The sequence below is a fragment of the Lepus europaeus genome, chromosome 1, assembly GCF_033115175.1.
Source record: "Lepus europaeus isolate LE1 chromosome 1, mLepTim1.pri, whole genome shotgun sequence".
Classification (NCBI taxonomy): Eukaryota; Metazoa; Chordata; class Mammalia; order Lagomorpha; family Leporidae; genus Lepus; species Lepus europaeus.
Genome location: NC_084827.1, coordinates 40,002,412 through 40,027,706, shown reverse-complemented (window position 1 = coordinate 40,027,706; position 25,295 = coordinate 40,002,412). Strand labels below are relative to the sequence as shown.

General features: G+C 39.3%; 1 long non-coding RNA gene across 1 annotated transcript in view; it reads right to left on the bottom strand.

The window, feature by feature from the left end:
- Positions 1–7,711: 7,711 nt before the first annotated feature.
- Positions 7,712–25,295, bottom strand: part of LOC133765172 (uncharacterized) — a 47,741-nt gene continuing 30,157 nt past the window's right edge. The window contains exons 3-4 of the long non-coding RNA XR_009866581.1: positions 15,639–15,755; positions 7,712–8,172 (exon numbers count right to left, since the gene is read on the bottom strand). This is a non-coding gene — a long non-coding RNA (uncharacterized LOC133765172). The remainder of the gene's footprint in view (positions 8,173–15,638; positions 15,756–25,295) is intronic.

The window sequence follows — 25,295 nt, the reverse complement described above, 5'->3', positions numbered from 1 at the left end:
TTAATTTTTCATTCCTTCTACTCAACAAAATATGCTCCAATGAAATTCACATTATGCTTCACTCTGAAATGTCCATTCTTGGATTCTCAGTCTTATTTGTTTATACTTGACCAGTCATTATCACTGAATTCATTAACCGACTTTCTGTCCCTCAATACATTCTTTTTTTCTTCTTGAAATCCAAAACTTCACACTCTCTGTGTTTGTTTTTTCTACCTCTCTGAACACTTTGCCAGTCTGCTTGATATTCTATTGTAATTTCTTTTTTAAAAAAAGGATTTATTTCTTTATGTGAAAAGCAAGTGACAGAGAGGGGGAGAGAGAGACATCTTGCATCCACTGGTTCACTCCCCAAATGGCCACAATAGTCAAGGCTGAAGCCAGAAACTCCATCCGAGTCTCCTACCTGGGTGTCAGAGGTCCAAGTACTTGCACCATATTCCACTGTTTTCCCAAAGCATGTTAGCATGGAGCAAGACCAGAAGCAAAACAGTCAGGATACAAACCAGCACTCCAATATGAGATAACAGCATCACAGTTGTTGGCTTAACCTGCTGTGCCACAATGCTGGGCCTGTATCATTTCTTAACCTATAAATCTAGAAATCTCCTAGCTATTTGTCATTCAGGGTCCCTTGCTATGTCAACATTCAGTCCTTAGTAAATCTCATCCAAACTCAGTATGATTGACCATCTGGATTCTAAAGGTCTCACATTGGCATCTCCATCTTGAATACTTTTTTCCAAAATCCAGACTCATAATCAACTACCTTCATTATATCTATACTTAATTGTTTAGTAGTCACCTCAAGTTTAAATATCCAAAAATGAATTCCTAGTATCTCTCCATCACCACCAAAACAAAACTATTCTCCAGCTTTCACGTCTCAGTAAATGCAACTCTAGGATGGTAAATTTAAAGGGAACAGAGGTTATTAAGTGGATAAAGTTATATATTAAATCTATAGCAATTCCAGTTCAAGATTTTATATTTTAATGGATTACATTAGTAGTATACAATTGTCCTTGTATAACTTGAACTCAAAAAAATATTTATGTTTAGCTTGGTATGAGGGTAGAGTGAACGTGTTAATTTGTAGTACAATCCCAGAACACAAAGAGTGAGAGAAAAAGAAAGTGAAGCAAACAAGTTTGGAAAGAAAATGCTGACTAAGTATTCCACAGCTTTAAGGTGACAGGTATGGAAAAGGTGCCTTCATTGGGAAGAACAGAGAGGAAATTTAACTGGTCTCTTGTGTCTCTTACCAGCCACTGGCCAACATTTTGCCCTGAGAAACATTGCCCCTGCACTTCTGTGTTGTATTACCTGGTCCCATGGTGGCAGGGGAGCCTATGGTGGACCTGATCCCACATTCTGTAGTGGCACTGGTGTTTCTGGTGGGAAAGGACCTAGAAGGTAAGTATAGCCAGGAAGTTCTGAGGAGGCAAGTGAACAGCGTTTGACAACCACCCCCTCCAAAACTGCTCCAGCAGATGTGATGGCTAACACCTCCAAAACACCCATCGAATTCACATCTCTCAGCAAGGAGTCAGCCAGGACTGCCACCTCTGTGTCCATATTTCAGAGTATTTTTTTTTTAATTAGAAGAGGAAAATGTCATTTAGAAGGGTTATCTGTTAGTAGGTATTAGAATGAATGTCAACTTGATATGTGGCTTAAATGGCAGAAAATGTTTAAAAGACATGGGCATTTTGGACCATCAGCTTATCATTTCATGAATATTTACAGTGAGGACTTCTGAATCATTTCCTGAAATAGTTCCCAAATTAGCAACTACCTGATACTATATTTTGTTCTAATTGTACCTTTCAGTCTGTTTGATGTCTTGAAAGTTGATGACTAAAGGGAATTACACGACATTCTTGCTGCCTAATCATAAAGTGTTATTTTTCTGCATAAAATTTCAATTTGAACTCCTCCCTCAGTGATCCTTTTCCATTTCTATATCTACTATTTTGGGTACCATCGAATAGAATAATATTTTTATGTGAATTAGTTGTGAAATCTATACAGTTAGAAAAGTCACTTTGGCATTAAATTTTACCGCAGGCTTCTACTGAGTGATAATGCTGCCTATTTTAAAGTTACCTCAGGAATAGATGAGTCTACTTAAGTTATTTAAAATTCCAAACTTTAATTACAATGTCGTGTTAACTAAATGACTAATGCTAAATTTGAGGGATAGATCAGTGTTAAAAAGGCTATGTTTTACAAACTATTAATTGAGCTATTATTTATAAATGGGATAAGAAATGTCCAGGCAGTGGGCCATATCACCCCACAAAATCATTTGGTCTGTCCCTGCCAGGCAACTTCTGTTTGGGACCAGAAATTCAATAAATCTATAGTAGTCTAGTTTTTTTTTTTATTATTTATTTTCATTTATTTGACAGGCAGAGTGGATAGTGAGAGACAGAGAGGAAGGTCTTCCTTTGCCGTTGGTTCACCCTCCAGTGGCCGCTGCGGACGGCACATCTCGCTGATCCGAAGCCAGGAGCCAGGTGCTTCTTCTGGTCTCCCTTGCGGGTGCAGGGCCCAAGCGCTTGGGCCATCCTCCACTGCCTTCCCGGGCCATAGCAGAGAGCTGGCCTGGAAGAGGGGCAACCGGGATAGAGTCCGGCGCCCCGACCGGGACTAGAACCCGGTGTGCCGGTGCCGCAAGGTGGAGGATTAGCCTGTTGAGCCACGGCGCCGGCCTATAGTAGTCTAGTTTTTAAGCTGATAATGTTGTATGGTCTGTGAACAATGTTATAAATATCCAAATAGCCCTTGGCAAAAAAAAAAAAATAAAAAGGTTCTCCACCCCTGATCTATAAGGAAATTACAAAAGTAAATATTAATATGGAATTAAATTATATTGATAAGGAAATTTTTGGTATTAAATTTTAAAGGAATTATAATAATTATTTCATTAAAAAGTACCCTCCATTAATCTTGAAAGATTCAAACAGTGCTTATAATATCAAGGCTGTCGCAAAAAAAAATCTTAATTTTTGCCTCTTCCTGTTTTTTTGAAGATTTATTTATTTATTTGAAAGGCAGAAAATTTCATCTATTTATTTATTTATATATTTGAAAGGCAGAAAGTTTGGAAAGAAGAAAGTTTCTTCAGAGAGAAAGAGAGCTCCTCCATCCACTGGTTCACGTCCCCAAATGGCCACAATGGCCAGGACTGGTCCAGGCTGAAGCCAGGAACCAGGAACTCTATCCTCGTTTCTCACATGGGTGGCAGGGATGCAAATACTTGGACCATCTTCCACTGCCTGCCCGGGCACATAGCAAGAAACTGGATTGGAAGCAGAGTAGCTGTGACTTAAACCAGCACTCCGATATGGGATGATGGCATCCTAAGCAGTGGCTGCTCCACAAAGCTAGCCCTTCTTCCAGTTTTTGAACATAAATATTTAGCATACAATAAGTATTTTATAATATATATATATACATAACAAGTTATGTAGTTCAATTAATTTACACAAAATATAAGCAGTCTTCAGATAAAGAAAGAGTAGGACAGAAACTACTGCTTGCCCTTGTTTTATAACAGTTAATGTGGAACTAGGTGTGAACATGAATTTAAGTTAGTAACTGCCATTCCACGTAGTTTGGAGGTGATTTCCATGAGAATTATTTAAAATCATTTCAGAGTTAAGAATACAGTGAGAGTGAGATCCTATCCCTGCATGTAATGTTCAAGATAAGTGAGCAAAATGTACTGAACACAGAGTAAAGCCTTGAGTTTGAAATCAGTCTCACATTGTCTTATTGATTGTATCATGCAGATCTTGGCAAAGGGATTTTGACAGAAAAGTATATTCAATTACTACTAATTTCTTTGCAGATAAAAGACAGTATTTAAATTGTTTTTTTAATCAAACTGGTGCACACCATAATTATTCATCATAAATAAAAGATAATGTCAGGAACTTTCTTCAAATAAGCAGTATTTAAGAAAATTCAAAGTATGAATACATTATAGTCAGGATGTTGGCTTATCAAGCAATAAGTTTAAAGAATATTCATATACTATTAAGCCAATCAGTGATAAAAATAGCTTACATTAATCTGTTCTGCTATTTCTGCTATAAAAACTGAAAAGGCAAATTTTAATTACTTTCAAAGACAAATTTCTTTTTATAGCCCTTTGTTCAAAGATAGTCTTTAGTTTGACTTTTCAAAAGTAATTTATCTATTTTAGTCACAGAAACTCACTGGCACTGTCTACATACAAGGGACTATACTAGATAACTTTAAAATAGTAGGAAAAATAGCACTATGGACATTAGGCTAAAAACACAACTGAAAATTAAAAGCTCAAGGGCAGGCATTTGGCCCAGCAGTTAAGATGCTGCTTAGAGTACTAGACTGCCTGTGTTCAGGTCACCACTCCTCTTCACATTTCTCCTTCTTGCTAAGGTACATCCTGGGAGCCAGCAGGTGATGGCCAGAGTACTGAGTCCCTGACACCCACATAGGAGAACTGAATTGAGTTCCCAGATTCCAACTTCAGTATGGCTATTGCTGGCATTTGAGGAGTGCTGTGGGCATATCTAAAAGCTCTGTCTGTCCTGTCTCTGTCCCTCAAATAAATAAATAAATAAATTTGTGTGGGGGGGGGGTGGGCAGATCGATTTACTTTCACAAAAAACTGAACCTGTAAAGCAAGAGATTCTGGTAATCTGGCTGTCAGCTGAAATCACTGTGACAACGAATGCCAGATTGAAACTGAAGAGCAAAGATACACCAGAAACACCTGATGGAGACTCTTTATAGGTCACTAGATGCCGCTGTTTTGTGAAAAACTTATTAAATGCCGGCGCCACAGCTCGTTAGGCTAATCCTCCGCCTGCGGCGCTGGCACACGGGGTTCTAGTCCCGGTTGGGGCACCGGATTCTGTCCTGGTTGCCCCTCTTCCAGTACAACTCTCTGCTGTGCCCCGGGAGTGCAGTGGAGGATGGCCCAAGTGCTTGGGTCCTGCACCCGCATGGGAGACCAGGAGAAGCACCTGGCTCCTGGCTTTGGATCAGCGCAGCGCTGGCCGTGGTGGCCATTTGGGGGGTGAACCAACGGAAGGAAGACCTTTCTCTCTGTCTCTCTCTCTTTCATTGTCTACTCTGCCTGTCCAAAAAAAAAAAAAAAAAAGCTTATTAAATGACATAATTTTGTGGGATTTTTTGGTTTTGTTTGTTTGTTTGGGTTTTTTTTTTTTTTTTTTTTTTTTGGACAAGCAGAGTTATGCAGTGAGAGAGAGAGACAGAGAGAAAGGTCTTCCTTCCGTTGGTTCACCCCCCAAATGGCCACCACGGCCAGCGCTGCGCTGATCCAAAGCCAGGAGCCAGGTGCTTCTCCTGGTCTCCCATGCGGGTGCAGGGCCCAAGCACTTGGGCCATCCTCCACTGCCTTCCTGGGCCACAGCAGAGAGCTGGACTGGAAGAGGAGCAATCGGGACTAGAACCCGGCGCCCATATGGGATGCCGGTGCTGCAGGCAGAGGATTAACCAAGTGAGCCACGGCGCCGGCCCTAAATGACAAAATTTATATTTAATTTATATCCCTTTTTTTTCATGGTTGATTGATTGATTTGAAAGGCAAAGTGATGAGAGAGAGAGAGAGAGAGAGAGAGAATATCTTCCATCTGCCTGTTCACTCTCCAAATGCCACAACAGCTGAGGCTGAGCTATGTCAAAGCCAAGAGCTGGAACTCCATCGAGGTCTCCCATGGGCAGCAGGGACTCAAGTACCTGGGCCACCACTCACTGTTGAATTGAAAGTGGAGGATCCAGGATTTGAAAAGGCACTATAATATGGGATGCAGCTGTCACCAAGTGTCAGCTTATCTTGCTGTACCCCAACATTTGCCTCTCCTTTCTCTTTTTTAAGTCACATATTGAATTGGGATGTTGCCATATAATAATTCTATAGTCAGTATATTTCTTGGCCTGGGTTTAGTTAAACCTACCCCAAAAGTAAAGTAATACACTATTTGATAGATGTAATAAAGCACAAAATTTATCATTATCAACATAAAATTTTGGCTGTCAAAGCTAAACCAACACTGATCAATAACCAGCAGATTTATAAGCTGAGAATTTAACAGACATGAATATAGATAATAGGATGACTGCATAAGCATTTTAAAGTGGCATACAACTTAAGTCCAAAATCCTTTCTTTTCCTACATGATTTATATAGAAAATTAGGAATAGGGTTACACATAAGGTAGTGTAAGAAAGTTTCTTGGAAGCAACTGTCTTTATTTCATCATTGGCATTTATCTTAATTGGATATAAACAGGTTGCTATAAAAACTAAAGAGAGTGTGATTACCTTCAGAAGTAAGCAACTCATGAGAGCCAAAACCAAAAGATGTTTTTCTTATGAATGTGCTAAATTGCTTAAAATCTTTTGCATGTGTAGCATCACACACACTTTTTGCTTAAAAATGTATTTATTTACTTGTTTGCAAGGCAGAATGACAGAGAAGGAGGGAGAGACAGAGATCATCCATCTGCTGGTTCATTCCCCCAAATGACTGCAATAACCAGATCTGGGCCAGGCTGAAATCAGAAGTCAGGAACTCAATGGTAGTTTCCCACATGAGTGTCAGGGGCCTAATTACTTGGGCCATCCTCAACTATATTCCAAGGTCCATTAATAGAAAGCTGGATCACAAGTCAAACAACCAATAGGCACTCAAATTTGGGATGCTGGAATTGCAAGCAGTGCCTTAACCTGCTACATCACAGTGCCAGCCCCTAAATATGCTGAATGCTAAGGGCTGATTCTCTTTATTCCTCAAAAGGAACCTAAACAAAAATCACTAATACAGTTCTTTAATGTAAGACACATATTATAAAAAATCCAATATATATGGATTTGACAGAAAGTTGAAAGCAAGTAAGGTTTTATGCTTTCCAACTAATATTAAACATCTAGTATATATAAAGTGTTCTTTCAAATAGACTTTCTAAATCTAATGAAAGTAATTAAAGCAACTAGGGTAAACTGATAAGCAATCATCTTAATAATCAAATGAGGTCTCATAATCTGTCATCTGTGTTTTAAAAACATTCAAGGTAGTATGCTGTCACAGCTCACATACCCTATTGATTAGGTATTGGCACATAACACATTATTTCAAATTTGGCGACAGAAAAAGACAACAATTATTATCTCACAGTTTCTGATGGTCAGGAATCTAGGAATGGCTTAGCTGACTGGTTCTGGCTCAGGTCTCCTCAGAGCTGTGGTTGGGCTATCAGGTAATACTGCCATAATCTCAGAACTCAACTGGATGGAAGGATTCATTTACAAGTTCATTCACATGTTGCTTTCAAGGTTATAAAGTTCTCTTTGATGGCCTAACACTCCAGATTTTTACCATGTAGGCTTCTCCATAGGATTCTCACTATAGGGTAGCTTGTTGAACTGAAAGTAATGAGAGAGAGAGAGAGAGAGAGAGAGAATTAATGAGCATGTAAGACAGAAGCCACAGTTTTTACAATCCAGTTTCAGAAGTAATTTCCCTCCCCTCCCCTCCCCTTCCCTCCCTTCCCCCTCCCCTCCCCTTCCCTTTCCCTCTTCACCCCTCCCTTCCCTTCCCTTCCCTTTTCAATTTATTCAAGAGAGAGAGACAGACAGAACTCGGATGTAATGTAACTCCTTATACCTGGGCTGGGCTGAAGCCAGAAACTGGAAACTCAGTCTGGGTCTCCCATGTGAACTGCAGGTACTCAACTACTTGAAACATTACCTGTTGCCTCCTAGGGTTTTCATTAGAAAGAAGCTGGAGTCAGATGCCAGAGCTGCCCCTCAAATGCAGGCATTCTGGTATGTACATGGCTGTTGCCTACCCCCATTTCTTTCACATTACATTCATTTTAGTGCACTGCTAAGTCCAGGCCACACAAGGATCCCACAATGGCACCAACATCAAGAGGTACTGATCACTGGCAAATATCACAGGAGCTGCGTAGTAAACTGCACCAAAGTCTAAGCACCAAAGTCCATCCTTCAAATGTCTCCTTCAGTGATTAAAGTTTTTCAAAAGCTGATGTTGACCAATAATATTTCAGCTGATATTAGACAACTAATTTAATTTTTTGAAGATTCAAGTTAATATTGTCATAGCAAAAGGGTATGATTCCATGGAGTCTGTAAAAAGAAACAGTGAATAGAATCTGTCATTATGGATTTATGCTAGCCAGGTAGTTTTCTTAATTAACTGAAGTAAATCCCTGAATTAAGATGTAATGTTGGAGAGAATCAAGATGGCAGAATAGAGAGGGAGCTTACTGCTCTAGTCTAGGGGAATACAGTTAAAAACAATGTAGAGAAAATGCAAACTCAGGGAAGAGTTAGGGAGAAAATAGCAGAGGAAACTTCACACAAATCAGAGAGACACTGTGGATCTACATGGAGAGTGTGGATGCACACAACTCAGGACCCTGGCAGCCGAAAGCCTCAGCACCAGCTCTGGAGAGTGAGGTGAGACCAGACTTCAGCAGCCCAAGACACTGGTGATAAAGCTGCAGAAAGAACCTGGCTTTGGAGCCACAGTCTTGGAGCCCTGTGGGGATAGTATACCGGCCAACCTAGAGGGATTAAAAAAAAGGAGGCACATTTCTCTTTTCCTGACCACCCAGCATCAGTGTCCTATAACTGGCTGAAAGTGGGTAAGCACCATTTTTAACATATGTAACAGTGTGTCTGCAAGCCCAGCTACCAGCTAAGAGGAGATACACGAGTCCGGCTGGGAGAACTGACAGCGGGCTGGGTGTTCGAGACTCTGGGAGCCTTGTGTATTGGGACTGTGAAAACACTGTGGCTGTGTATGGTGGTGCAGGGTGTGGCTGGGTCTTTGAGCAGTCACTGCAGGGGCTGCAAACACCCAAGGCTCCCTGATTGCCTGGTGAGGGTCATTGCTGCAGGATCCGTGCTCACACTGAAGACTGCACAGATCCTTTGTGTGGTTCTTATGGTAGTGCAAATGGATATTATACCCACTGGGGCTGGCAAACAGGCATTAGTATACTTGGAGGAGAGGAGCGGAGCATGAGACTATGCCAAAAAGCACATTCAACCTCTCCTCTGATTAAAAAAAAAGAGGAGATTTGCCACACCCAATTTGGGTGTCACCTTGGACACTCCCCTCAAACTGGAACACTGAACAGAGCTCCCTGGCCACTCCCAGCACACACGTCTGGGTATTCACTAAAAGAGCCGACACTACCCAAATCCAGCAATAGGTGCCTACATCAAGAAATTGGAAAGGCACCAAATAAATGAGCTATCAAAGCATCTCAAGGATCTAGAAAAACTACAGTAAACCAAACCCAAAGCTAGTAGGAGAAGAGAAATAATTAAAATTAGAGAAGAAATGAACAAAATTGAATCAAAAAACATTACAAAAGATCAGCAAAATGAAGAGCTGGTTTTCTGAAAAAATTAACAAAATTGACACACCATTGGCACAACTAACCAAAAAAAGGAGAGAAAAGATCCAAATCAATAAAATTAGAGATGAAAAAGGGAAAACAACAACAGACACCACAGAAATAAAAAGAGTCATCAGAAATTATTTCAAAGAGTTATATGCTAACAAACTGGAAAATCTAGCAGAAATGGATAGATTCCTGGACACACACTACCTACCTAAATTGAACCATGAAGACATAGAAAACCTAAACAGACCCATAACCAAGTCAGAAATTGAATCAGTAATAAAGGCCCTCCCAACAAAGAAAAGCCCAGGACCAGATGGATTCACTGCTGAATTCTACCAGACATTTTAAAGAAGCACTAACTCCAATTCTTCTCAAACTATTCAAAACAATTGAAAGAGAGGGAATTCCTGCAAATTCTTTCTATGAAGCCAGCATCACCTTAATTCCTAAGCCAGAAAGAGATGCAACATTGAAAGAGAATTACAGACCAATTTCCCTGATGAGCATAGATGCAAAAATCCTCAATAAAATTCTGGCCAATAGAATGCAACAACACATCAGAAAGATCATCCACCCAGACCAAGTGGGATTTATCCCTGATATGTAGGGATGGTTCAACATTTGCAAATTAATCAATGTGATACACCACATTAACAAACGGCAGAAGAAAAACAATACAATTATCTCAATAGATGCAGAAAAATCATTTGATAAAAGACAACACCCTTTCATGATGAAAACTCTAAGCAAATTGGGTATGGAAGGAACATTCTCAGCACAATCAAGGCAATTTATGACAAACCCATGGCCAGCATCCTATTGAATGGGGAAAAGTTGGAAACATTTCCACTGAGATATGGTACCAGACAGAGATGCCCACTTTCACCATTGCTATTTAGTATAGTCCTGGAAGTTTTAGCCAGAGCCATTAGGCAAGAAAATGAAATCAAAGGGATACAATTGGGAAGGAAGAAGTCAAACTATCCGTCTTTGCAGATGATATGATTCTTTATTTAGGGGATCCAAAGAAATCCACTAAGAGACTATTAGAACTCATAGAAGAGTTTGACAAAGTAGCAGGATATAAAATCAATGCACAAAAATCAACAGCCTTTGTATACACAACAATGCCGTGGCTGAGAAAGAACTTCTAACATCTATCCCATTCACAACAGCTACAAAAACAATCAAATACCTTGGAATAAACTTAACCAAGGATGTCAAAGATCTCTATGATGAGAATTACAAAATCTTAAAGAAAGAAATAGATAGAAGACAGTACCAAAAAAAATGGAAAAGTCTTCCATGTTCATGGATTGGAAGAATCAATATCATCAAAATGTCCATTCGCCCAATAGCAATTTACAGATTAAATGTGATACCAATCAAAATACCAAAGACATTCTTTACAGATCTGGAAAAAATGATGCTGAAATTCATATGGAGGCACAGGAGACATTGAATAGCTAAAGAAATCTTGAGGGGCCACACTGTGGCTCACTTGGCTAATCCCTCGCCTGTGGCACCGGGATCCCATATGGGTGCTGGGTTCTAGTCCTGGTGTCCCTCTTCTGGTCCAGAGCTCTGCTGTGGCCCGGGAAGGCAGTAAAGGATGGCCCAAGTACTTGGGCCCCTGCACCTGCATGGGAGACCAAGAAGAAGCACCTGGCTCCTGGCTTTGGATCAGCACAGCACCGGCCGTAGCCGGCCATTTGGGGAGTGAACCAACGGAAGGAAGATCTTTCCCTTTGTCTCTCTCTCTCACTGTCTATAACTCTACCTGTCAAATAAAAAACAAAAAGAAATCTTGAACAACAAAAACAGAGCCAGAGGCATCACAATACTAGATTTCAAGACATACTACAATGCAGTTATAATCAAAACAGCATGGTGCTGGTACAGAAACAAATGTATAGACCAATGGAACAGAATAGAAACACCAGAAATCAATCCAAACATCTACAACCAACTTATATTTGATCAAGGAACTAAAACCAATTCCCGAAGCAAGGCCTATCTATTCAACAAATGGTGCTGGGAAAACTGGATTTCCACATGCAGAAGTATGAAGCAAGAAGCCTACCTTACACCTTACACAAAAATCTACTCAACTTGGATTAAAAATCTAAATCTATGACCCGACACAATCAAATTATTAGAGAACATAGGAGAAACCCTGAAAGATATAGGCACAGGCAAAGACTTCTTGGAAAAAAACCCAGAGACACAGGCAGTCAAAGCCAAAATTAACAATTGGGATTACATCAAATTGAGAAGTGTCTGCACTGCAAAAGAAACAGTCAGGAAAGTGCAGAGGCAACCAATAGAATGGGAGAGAATATTTGCATATTATTTAACTGATAAAGTACTAATAACCAGAATCTACAAAGAGATCAAAAAACTCCACAACAACAAAACAAACAACTGCTTAAGAGGTGTGCCAAGGACCTAAATAGACATTTTTCAAAAGAGGAAATCCAAACGGCCAACAGACACATGAAAAAATGTTCAGGATTACTAGCAATCAGGGAAATGCAAATCAAAACCACGAAGAGCTTTCACCTCACCCCAGTTAGAACGGCTCACATACAGAAATCAACTAACAACAGATGCTGGCGAGGATGTGGGGAAACAGGAACACTAATCCACTGTTGGTGGGAATGTAAACTGGTAAAGCCACTATGGAAGATAGTTTGGAGATTTCTCAGAAACCTGAATATAGCCCTACCACCCGACCCAGCTATCCCACTCTTTGGAATTTACCCAAGGGAAATTAAATTGGCAAATAAAAGAGCTATCTACACTTCAAAGTTTATTGCAGCTCGATTCACAATATTTAAACATGGAATCAACCTAAATGCCCATCAACAGAAGACTGGATAAAGAAATTATGGGACATGTACTCTATAGAATACTACACAGCAGTACAAAAAAAAAAAAATGAAATCTGGTCATTTGCAACAAAATGGAAGAATCTGAGAAACATCATGCTGAGTGAAATAAGCCAGTTCCAAAGGGACAAACAAATATCATATGTTCTCCCTGATCTGTGACAACTAACTGAGCACCTAAAAGGAAACCTGCTGAAAAAACTGACACTATGAGAAGCAATGACTTGGTCAGCCCTTGTCCTGACTGTTCAGGAACAGCTTACAATTTTATTCTTTTTAGCATTTTCTTTTTCTACTTAATAGTAGTGGTTGAACTCTTTAATTAACACACAATTATTCTTAGGTGTTTAAACCCACCTGAAAATTGATCCCTGTTAAAAATAAAAGTAAGAATAAGAGAGGGAGGAGGTGTACAGTTTGGCACACGCTCCCTCAGACTTACCCCTAAGTGTAAAGCTAAAAACTTGCCATGGGAATCCAAATCCCATTAAGTTGGCAGGTACCTTGCCACCTTACTAGTTAAAGTGATCAGTTTAAGTTAATAACTGATCATAAAGATAGGATTAAGTTTCAAAGGGATCACATAAATAAGACCAGTGTCTGTTAATAATGACTGATAGAATTAAAAAGGAGGGAATGGTCCAACATGGGGAGCAGGACACACTGCAGACTCATAGAATGACAAATGCCCTAAACAGAACTCTGGCCTCAGAATCAGCCCTTAAGGAATTTGGATTTGGCTAAAAAGCCCATGAGAGTATTTCAGACGTGGAAAGCCAAGACGCTGTGGCAAAAAATGACCTAAATAAAAGACCTTTATGAGCGAGATCTCAGTGGAAACAACGCGCCATCAACGAAGGAGGTACCTTTCTCTGAAGGGAGGAGAGAACTTCCAGTTTGACTGCGACCTTGTCTAAATAAGGTCGGAGTTTCTGAACTCAAGAGGTTTCCATAGCCTTGGCAGTTCATGACAAGAGCCTTGGGTGATTACTGACATCATAAATAAGAGTGTCAATTGTTAAATCAACAACAGGAGTCACTGTGCAGTTGCTCCCCATATAGGACCTTTGTCCTTAATTTGCTGTGCTATGAGAATTAATGGTAAAACCAATCTTCAAACAGTACTTTATACTTTGTGTGTCTTTGTGGGTGCAAACTGCTGAAATCTTTACTCTGTAGAGTTGATCTTCTGTATATGGGGATAGTTGAGAGTGAATCTCAATGAAGAATGGGATGGGAAAGAGAGTAGGAGATGGGATGGTTTGCGGGTGGGAGGGGAGGTATGGGGGGAAGAATGCTATAATCCAGAAGTTGTACTTTTGAAATTTATATTTATTAAATAAAAATTTTCTATTAAGAAAAATAAATGATAATGGACCTAAAGGGAGACAATAGTAATGGGGGACTTCTATACCCACTTTCAGCAATGGACAATCAACTAGACAGAAAATCAGCAAAGAAACAACAGTTAATTGACACTATAGACCCAATGGACCTAATGGATATCTACAGAACTTTTCATTCTACAGTTGCAGAATTCTCATTCTTCTCACCAGTGCATGGAACTTTCTCTAGGAAAGACCACAGGCTAGGCCATAAATCAAGTCCCAGCAAATTCAAAATAATCAAAATCATATAATGCATCTTCTTGGACCACAATGCAATGAAATTGGAACTCAACTCAAGAATCTCTAGAAATATGCAAACACATGAAGACTGAACAACATGCTTCTGAATGAACATTGGGTCAGAGAAGAAATCAAAAGAAAAATCGAAACACTGCTGAGGAACTTTTTTTTCCATACTATTTGTTACACTCTTTACTCAGTATAATCTTCTGTGTATGAAGTTAATTGAAAATAGATTTTATTAAAAAAATAAGAATGGGAATAGGAGAGGGAAGAAGGGTAGGAGAGTGAGTGGGAGGGCAGGTATTGTGGGAGGAATCACTATGTTTCTAAAGTTGTATTTATGAAATTCATGAAGCTTGTATACCTTAAATAAACGTTTTTTTGGGGAAAAAGATGTAGTGGTTTAGCAGCATTATTTCCTGAAATCACCCCACTCTATTTGCCAGGATTCTATATATTACATTCCAGCAATAATTTTGACAAAGGTGTGATCTATTGCAAACCAAAGTATTTGTCTTTATCTGAGTAATACCCACATTCCTGATGATTCTCTTGAAATATGAGTGTTCAACAGTTTATTTCTTAGTATAAAGTAAAATGTGAAGGAAATCTGGCTGTGTTCACTAATCAGACTAGTTTGGTTATCTCGCTATGCCAAGTGACCACTTCCTCAGGCTGTGATCTCAACTAAAGGAAAGAGTTCCACAGCATCAATAAAATATTTATTTAAAAATCTTTTTTTGTAATTTTATTTGAAAGGCAGAGAGAGAGAGAGAGAGAGTATCAGAGATCTCTCATCAGCTCACTCGTTTCCCAAATGCCCACAACAGCCAGGACTGGCCCAAGTTGAAGCCAGGAGCCTGGTTCTGCCTAGATCTCACATGTGGGTGGCAGGGACCCAAGCATTTGAGTCATCATCATCTGCTGTCTTCTAGGGGGTACATTAAGAAGAAGCTGGAATCTGAAGTTGAACCAAGACTCAAATCCAGGTACTCTAATATAGGATGTGGGTGTCCCAGGCAATATCTTAACTGCTGTGCCAAATGCCTGCCCCTTTAGATTAATTAACCTTTGGTATCCCATGTGAAGTAAGTTTCCAAGATCCTAATAATCCCTGAGTAACCTGATAAAATTATGACTCTGGTGTATAATAGTTACACAACAAGTCTGTGAAATTCCTGAACACCAATGTGACCCACATATGCTCCCCTCCCCATTCTTTTAAAGAGCTTCTGATGTCTGTTAAAATACATTCTCAAAGTTTTTTGTTGATTTTATAGTTCTTACATTTTGAAAGCATTTCAGAATAAGCATTTGGTAATCCCAATAGCTCCCACAGTACACAGTACTAATATGGTGGAGTTTCTGTAGCTTCCTGGGGAGTATGGGGCTGGGAAATGAATGCCTTGTGACCTACAGGGTATCGTAGGTGTTTTCTGGTAGCCAGGAGCCAGTACACTAAGCTGACCAAGGGTGAAGAGAAATCAGCACTGCTCCCCTGGTCTGTGACCTCTACTGATGGTTCAGACCACAGAAGGATGGAAGACCCAAGCCAGGGAGGAGGAAGAATTCACAAAGGCAGAAACAACAGAGGGGAAACATGAATGGCGTGCAGGTAATTATACAAGGGAAAGAACATTTAGCAAGGTCACCATTCTTTTGGGAAGAAGTCAGAAGGAAGGCGTCATTTCATTGCCACTTCAAGGTCTAACAGACACTTGTGCTCCTCCCATAGCTGTCCGGAATTAGTCTCCCTTTCCAGGAAGTACCTAAAAAAAAAAATCACAGTATTTGCCATAGGTAAAGACCCTGAAAAACAGAATTGTTTTACTTTGGATCGTGGGTGGTGAAGTGACAGTATCAATTTTGAAAAAAACATGGGAAGCCACAGAACAAAGTAAAAAAAAAAAAAAGTTAATATAAAGGATCAAGATGATCCATGAAAACTTACACTCATGCACAAACTCACACACACACCTATACATACTCAAACACTCATACACCCATACATACTCACAAATTCACACTCACATTCACACACAGAATCACATACCCATACACTCACACACACCCAGCCATACACACTTATAAGCACCCACATACAAAGTCACACACTCACTTATACACACACAAACTCACACAGCTACCTAGTACACACATTCACATCCATACATACAAATTCACACATATACATCCACACACATTCATACATGAACCCATACACACCCACATGCAAACTCACACATTCACATACCCACACACACAAATTTGCATTACTGATTGTGCCTTGGCTAGTCACAAGAATATAAACAAGTTTAAAAAAGAGAATATAAGCAAGTTATGCAATTCATGTTGAAGCTTCAGTTTTTTCCTCCACAAAGGACTGCCTATTTCACAGTTACCCTACACACTGTAATAATTTTTTGTGTATCAATGGAAACTCTGCAGCTCCGACTGTATCCCCTCTGGGATGTTAGAACATAGCTCTGTCCATTTAATTTAATTAAATTAATGATTCTGTCCACTTAATTAATCCCTATGTTGCAACTCTTTGTAAATTGTAGGTACTGATGGATGAATAAATTCTACTGTGTCTGGTGGTGATTTAATTGACTTCCTCCTTTCTCTAGAAAACCTGCTTTGCCTCCATTTGCATTTTATCTGCATATCCCATAATAATCTGTTCTGCTCTGGCCTCAGAATCAGCCCTTAAGGCATTCAGATCTGGCTGAAGAGTCCATGAGAGTCTTTTAGACATGGAAAGCCAAGACACTCTGTCAAAAAAAAAAAAAGGACCTAAATGAAAGATCTCTGAGAATGAGATCCCAGAGGAAAGAACAGGCCATCAAAGAAGAAGGTACCTTTCTCTGAAGGGAGGAGAGAACTTCCACTTTGACTATGACCTTGTCTAAATAAGATCCGAGTTGGTGAACTCAAAAGGCTTCCATATCCTTGGAAACTCATGACTAGAGCCTAGGGAGATTATTGACGCCATAAACAAGAGAGTCAAATTGTTAAGTCAACAACAGGAGTCACCATGTACTTACTCATCATGTGGGATCTCTGTCCTTAACGTGTTGTCCAATGTGAATTAATGCTATAACTAGTACTGAAACAGTATTTTTACACTTTGTGTTTCTGTGTGGGTGCAAACTGTTGAAATCTTTACTTAGTATATACTAAATTGATCTTCTGTATATAAAGATAATTGAAAATGAATCTTGATGTGAATGGGATGGGAGAGGGAGTGGGAGATGGGAGGGTTGTGGGTGGGAGGGAAGTTATGGGGGAGGGCCATTGTAATCCATAAACTGTACTTTGGAAATTTATATTTACTAAATAAAAGTTTAAAAAAATATGTGAAAAAAAGTAATCTGTGCTGTTTTGGCTTTTCCTTTGAACCAGCTATAATATATTCCTGGTGGTCCATGTCACATAAGGAAAGAACATTATTTAGCATGTGTTTATATTTATATCTGTATGAGTCATAATGTTACCTTTTTCTGAAGACTATCTTCTAATAGATGTATGACACTCCTGAGCACAGTGGATGACATACATTAGAAATCCCAGGGATAGCTGTTGTTGTGCAATGAGTTGAGCTACCACTTGGAAAACTCTTGCCCACATCAGAGTGCTAGTTCAAGTCCTGGCTCCTCCAACTCCAATCCAGCTTCTCGCTAACATGCCTAAGAAGGCAGCAAACGATAGGCCAAATATTTGGATCCCTGTGACCTACATGGGAGACCTAGACAGAGTTCCTGGCTCCTGGTTTCCTCCTGGCCCAGACTCAGCAGTTGCAGGCATCTGGGGAGTAAATCGGCAGTTGCAAGCTGTTTGTCTTTCTTTCCCTCTTTCTTTGTCACTCTGCCTTTCAGATAGATAGACAGATGGATAGATAGATAGATAGATAGACTTAGGGAAAAATTCCAGAATAGAAATTCCATTTATATTTTTAACTTTTTTGCTTTGTATATACAATTATGATATTTTTAAGTTTCTTGAATTATATTTATTCTTCATAAAAATAATGTATGAGAATACTGAACAAATAATATCAAGGCTTATCATGTACATCAAGGAAGCACAACAATCTTCTCTCTATCTTTCAGGCTTTGACCATGTGCATCACAAATCACAACATGCATAACTCTTTTCTCTATTACTTACCTTTATATTCTTAAATAGTACACTTACAGAGCTACTTTGTAAGTTATCCATTATTGGTTTTTTTTTTTTTCTTTGCCATGGCAAATTAGAATTTAGCTCTCTCATACCATGAACCTCTAATTTTCCCATCCCTGCAATCGACATAAATGTATCAGAAGCTCTTCAGTTAAAACAAGTGTCCCTGTGTACTTACATTATGTATAAGATATATGAGCTGTACCTCTGAGGTCTCCAAAGAAGTATACAGATGAAATCATTATGTTCATGAAAATATTTTTTCAGTTTCATGCTAAGTAATGCCCTTTGATGAGTGATTCTTTCAAGTGCTACTGCGCTCATTATCTATCGTTATTTAACGAATAACCCCGAAACTTACCTACTTAGACCCATAAATATTGATGACCTCAGCCAATTTCTGTGAGTCAGGAATTCAGAAGCAGCTTATGTGGTGCTGTCTGGGAATTTCTCAGAAGATGTTGGCCAGGGTTCTAGCCATCTGAAGGCTTGCTAGAGTCTACAGAATCCTTTTCCAAATAGCCTTAGTTATGTGGGGCTGGTTACTGGCAGGAGACCTTACTTCCTCCTTACATGGGCCTCTCCCTGGACTGTTTCAGAGTCTTCCTAACGTAAAGACCAACTCCCCTCTAAGCAAGCATTCCAACAATAGCAGGGCAGAAGCACAGCACAGCATACTTCATGGCCCTGGCTAAGAAGCCACACATCACCATCACAGCAGAACAAAACAAAAGCTTGCCTGAGCTGTAACTCACATCTCACACACCTTGCCCATTTGAAATGTACCATGCAATAGTATATTCACAGGTAAGTGCAACTATCACCATGTCAATTTCTGAGCATCACTTCAAAAAAAATCCCTATACCCTTTGGCTGCCACCACCATAACTCTCCATCATTCACTGCTCTCTGTCTCCATAAATTTTCGTTATGGACTTTCATATAAATAGGATACATTTACATGTGGACTTTTTGTGATTTTGTTCACTTAGCATAATGTTTTCTCAGTCAATCCAAGTTGCGGCATGTATCATACTTTATCTCTCAAATAATATGCCATTGCAAGGGTAGACCACACTTTTTATCCTTTTATCCATTGACAAAAATTTGAGTTATGTTTCTTTTTTAGCTATTATGAATAATGCTGTTAGAAACAGGTATGTGCGACTTTTTTGTGTAGGTGTTTGTTTTCATTTCTCTTGGGTATATGCCTGGGAGTGAAATTGTTGGTAACCTATATTTAATTATGGGAGAAAATTCCAGATAGTTTCCCAAAATTGCTGTACAATTTCACATTCCAAAAAGCATATGTCAAGCTTCTGATTTTTGCACATCTTTACTAAACCTTGTTATTATCTAACGTTTTAACTAGCTATACCAGTGAGTGTGAGGTGGTATCTCATTGTGGTTTTAATCTGCATTTCTAATAAAGTTGTTCACCTTTTCATTTGCTTATTGGCTGTTGGCATATCTTCCTTTGAGGCATGTGTATTCAGATCTTTTGTTCATTTTAAATTTGGATTATTTATCTTTTATTATTATAATTTTAAAATAATTCCTTTTATACTCTAGTGTGAGCTGTTATTTAAAAAAAATTATTTGTTTACTTGAAAGACAGTTAAAGACAGAGAGAGGGAGAGACACAGAGAGAGGACTTCCATCCACTGGTTCACTCCCTAAATGGCCCCAATGGCCTAAGCTGCACTGATCTGAAGTCAGGATCCAATAGTTCTTCCTGGTCTCCTACATGGGTATAGGGGTTCAAGCACTTGGGACATCTTCTACTGCTTTCCTAGGCCATCAACAGGGAGCTGGATCGGAAGTGGAACAGTCGGGACTCGAACCTGTGCCCATAAGGTATGCTAGTGCTGCGGGTAGATGTTTAACCTACTACGCCACAGTGCCAGTCCCTGTCTTTTATTATTGATTTGGAAAATGTCTTTGCATATTCTTACCACAAGTTCCTTATTGCACAAATATTCCTTACTATTCTGTGAGCTGTATTTTCACTTTATTGATAATGTCCTCTGAAGTACAAAATTTCATTTACAGTGAAGTCCAATTTACTTTTCCTTTTGTTGTTCATGATTTTGGCCCATGTTTTAAAATTCTTTATCAAATCCCAAATCATGAAATCTACCCTTTTAAGAGTTATTACTTTTACCTTTAAGTTTATTATATATTTTTAATTAATTTTAACTTAATGTATGAAGTAAGGATCAACTTCATTCTTTTCCTTGTGGCTATTCAATTCTCCAAGCACCATTTGTGGAAAAGAATATTATTTTCCTCATTGAATGATTTTGTCATTTTAAAAAAATTTATTTGTTTGCAAGTTACAGAGAGAGAGGGAAAGACAGAAAGAGAAAGAGAGAGATCTTCTATCCACTGGCTCACTGCCCAAATGGCTGCAATAGCTACAGCTGAAGCCTGGAACCTGGAACTCCGACTCATGTGGGTGGCAGAAGCCTAAGCAATCAGGCCATCTTCCACTGCTTTCCCAGATGCATTCACAGGAAGCTGGATCAGAAGTGGAGCAGGCAGGACTTGAATTGGCATTCATATGGGATTTTGATTTTGCACAATACTGGCTGCAGGCTTCTCATTCTTGTAAAAAATTAAGTGATCATAGATGTATGCTTTTGTTCTGAATTCTAATTTCTATTCTTCTATATGTGTATCCTTGTGCCTGTATCACACTCTATTAACTATTTTTGCTTCATAGTGAGTGTTTAAATTAGAAAGTGTGAATCTTCCTAGTTTGCTTCTCATTTTCCACATTGTTTTCACTATTCTGGATCTCCTGCAGTTTGGTAACAGCCTGTCGGTTTCTACAAAATATGGTAGTTGGTATTCTGATTGTAATTGCACTGAATCTGTAGACCTGTTTGGGAAGTGTTGCTATCTTAATAGTAAGTGACAAATCTTTCAGTGCACGGAGTGAGGTTTTCTTCAAATTCTAACTATTTTATAGTTTTCAGGGTATAAGTTTAACAATTCTTTATCTTATTCCTGACAGTTTTATCCTTTTTGATACTAGAGTAAATGGAATTCTTTTCTCAATTGCATTTTCAGGTAGTTTATTACAGAACAGAAATAAAACTGGTCTTTTTTTTTCATTTCCAATTCTCTTTATATACAGAAGATCACTTCAGTATATAATTAGCAAAGACCTCATCAGTCTGCGCCCACACAGAAACGCAAAGTATAAAAATACTGTTTCAGTACCAGTCATAGCATCACTTGGCTTTAGACGACACATTAGGGACAGATCCCACATGGGGTGTAAGTACAAAAACAACCTGGTGTTAAAATGGAAATGGCATAGAAAATTAATTAATTTGAAAAAAAATTATGTAGGATCTCTGTCTTTAATGTGCTGTACATTGCTATTTAATGCTATAATTAGTAATCCAATGGTAGTTTTTTCACTTGATGTTGCTATATGGGCAAAATGTTGAAATCTTTACCTAATATATACTAAACTGATCTTCTGTATACAAAGAGAATTGAAAATGAATCTTTACATGAATGGAAGGGGAAAGGGAGCGGGAAAAGGGAGGGTTGCGGGCAGGAGGGAAGTTATGGGAGGGGGGAAGCCATTGTAACCCATAAGCTATACTTTGGAAATTTATATTCATTAAATAAAAGTTTAATAAAAAAAAACTGGTCTTTTCATATTGATATTGCAACCTTGTTGAACTTCTTTATGTGCTCTCTGTAAATTTGTGACAGTATTTAGAAGGTTCCTTAAAAATATTCTCTCTACTTAAGATTATGCTATCTGCAAAGATAGTTTCACTTTTTCCTTCTAATCTGATGCTTTTAATTTTTTCTTCTTGCTTAATTATGGTGACTAGAAACTCAAGTACAGTGCTAAATAAAAGTGGTGATAGCAAACATCTTTCTTTTTTCTGATCTTAGAGAGAAAGCATCCAGCCTTTTACCATTACACATGATGTTAGCTGAGGACTTTGCACAGGCCTTAAAAGGTGGAAGAAATTGCGTCTATCAAGAACCCTTGGGCCAGCGCCATGGCTTAACAGGCTAATCCTCCACCTTGCGGCACCGGCACACCGGGTTCTAGTCCCGGTTGGGGCGCCGGTTTCTATCCCGGTTGCCCCTTTTCCAGGCCAGCTCTCTGCTATGGCCCGGGAAGGCAGTGGAGGATGGCCCAGGTCCTTGGGCCCTGCACCCGCATGGGAGACCAGGAGAAGCACCTGGCTCCTGGCTTTGGATCAGCGCAGTGCGCCGGCCACAGCGGCCATTGGAGGGTGAACCAATGGCAAAAAGGAAGACCTTTCTGTCTCTCTCTCTCTCTCTCACTATCCACTCTGCCTGTTAAAAAAAAAAAAAAAAGAAAAAAAAGAAAGAAATAAAAGAACCCTTGGGCCGGCGCCGTGGCTCACTTGGTTAATCCTCCGCCTGCAGCACCGGCATCCCATATGGGTGCTGGGTTCTAGTCCTGGTTACTCCTCTTCCAGTCCAGCTCTCTGCTGTGGCCCGGGAAGGCAGTGGAGGATGGCCAGGTGCTTGGGCCCTGCATCCGCATGGGGGACCAGGAGGAAGCACCTGGCTCCTGGCTTCGGATCGGTGTAGTACCAGCCGTAGTGGCCATTTGGGAGGTGAACCAACGGAAGGAAGACCTTTCTCTCTGTCTCTCTCTCCCTAACTCTGTCAAATAAAAAAAAAAAAAAAGAAGAAGAAGAAGAAGAAGATGGGTTTCCCGTTTAAAAAAAAAAAAAAAAAAAAAAAAAAAGAACCCTTGACTGAAGCTCTTTATTCTCCTGATCCAGTGTAGGTTGGCTTCTCTCCAAGCCTGCCACACAATTATCATTCTGGTACTTCCTTACATTGTTGACCTCCAAAATTCTTCTGACAGTTTTCCAGTGATCATTTTCCACTGATCTGCTGTTTACTGGATACCTCATTTGCATCTTCTAACATCTACTTCTGGGGAAGGCATTGTGATGCAGTGGGTCAAGTTGCCATTTGGGATGCCCCCATCCATATCAGAGTGCCTGGGATGCAGTCCTGCCTCTACTTCCAATCAAGCTTCCTGCTGGGAGATAACAGGTGATGCCACAACTATATGAGTCTCTACCACCCACGTGGAAGAGCAGGATGGAGTTCCCAGCTCCTGGCTTCTGCCTGCTAGTATCAGTCTCTACAGGCATTTGAAGAGTGAAGCAATGAATGAAAGACATCTCTCTCTCTCTTTCTCTCCCCCTCCTTCTGCCTTTCAAATTAAAATAAATAAACTTTAAAAGTAAAAATGTATTTCCTCTAGGGCTTTGAATCAGTGATATATATCCTTCATTTCTATAAATACCTTTATTTTGTTTTTATTTTTGATAGTTTGGCTGAGTGTAAAATTATGCATGAAATATTTTCACTAACAATTTTGAAGAAATTTCTCCAAGATATTCTATCATTCCCCATTGCTTTTGAGAAGGCTAATACGATTCTGACTTCCTAGCTGTTGTAGCTGTCCTTTGTTATTTTCTCTGGAAGACTTAAGTTTTCTACTTTGTACTTGTTGTTTTGAAATTTCATATTTCATGTGCTTTGTGGGGTCTTCTTTGAATTTTATAAGTTGGATACCTTTAATTTTGAGATTCATGTTCTTCAATTCTAAAAAGTAAATTGCATTTCTTCATAGTTTATGTTCTTTTGCTTTCTATTTTCTCTAGATATTTTGTTAAATGGTTATTGAAACTTGTGAATTTATTCACTAATTTTCTTCTTTATATTTTTTATTTTTCCCCATTTGTACATATGTACATTTCAACTTTCAACCTTTAAATTTATCTGTCAATCATTTTGTAACATTACTCATTACTCTCATATTTTTGTTCTCTGGTTTTATTTACTTTTTATAGCATCCTAACTTTGGTTACATGTCAACCCAGCCATCCCACTCCTTGGAATTTACCCAAAGGAAATTAAATTGGCAAACAAAAAAGCCGTCTGCACATTAATGTTTATTGCAGCTCAATTCACAATAGCTAAGACCTGGAACCAACCCAAATGCCCATCAACAGTAGACTGGATAAAGAAATTATGGGACATGTACTCTATAGAATACTATACAGCAGTCAAAAACAATGAAACCCTGTCATTTGCAACAAGATGGAGCAATCTGGAAAACATGCTGAGTGAATTAAGCCAGTCCCAAAGAGACAAATATCATTTGTTTTCCCTGATCGGCGACAACTAACTGAGCACCAAAGGAGAAACCTGTGGAAGTCAAATGGACACTATGAGAAACAGTGACTTGATCAGCTCTTGTGCTGACTGTTGATGCACAATGTAATACTTTATCCTTTTTAGTATTTTTTTGTTCTAGTACTAGTGGTTGAACTCTGTAATTAATACACAATTATTCTTAGGTGTTTAAATTTTAACTGAAAAGTGATCCCTGTTAAATATAAGAATGAGAAAAAGAGAGGGAGGAGATGTACAATTGGGGACATGCTCAATCGGACTTGCCCCAAATGATGGAGTTAGAAACGTGCCAGGGGATTCCAATACAATCCCATCAAGGTGGCATGTACCAATGGCATCTCACTAGTCCAAGTGATCAATTTCAGTTCACAATTGATCACACTGATAGATCTAAGAGTAAAAGGGATCACACAAACAAGACTAATGACTGCTAATACTAACTGATAAAACCAAAAAGGGAGAGAATGATCCAACATGGGAAGGGGGAGACACAGCAGACTCATAGAAAGGCAGATGTCCTAAATAGCACTCTGGCCTCAGAATCAGCCCTTAAGGCATTTGGATCTGGCTGAAGAGCCTATGAGAGTATTGTAGGCATGGAAAGCCAAGACACTCTGGAAAAAAAAAAAAGAAGAAGACTTAAATGAAGGATCTCAGCGAGTGTGATCCCAGGGGAAAGAACGGGGCCATCAAGGTAGCAGGTACCTTTCTCTGAAGGGAGGAAAGAACTTCCACTTTGACTATGACCCTGTTGGAATAAGATTAAAGTCAGCGAACCCTAAAGGCTTCCATAGCCCTGGCAACTCATGACTAGAGCCTAGGGAGATTACTGACGCCATAAACAAGAGTGTCAAATTGTTAAATCAACAACAGGAGTTACTGTGTACTTACGTCTC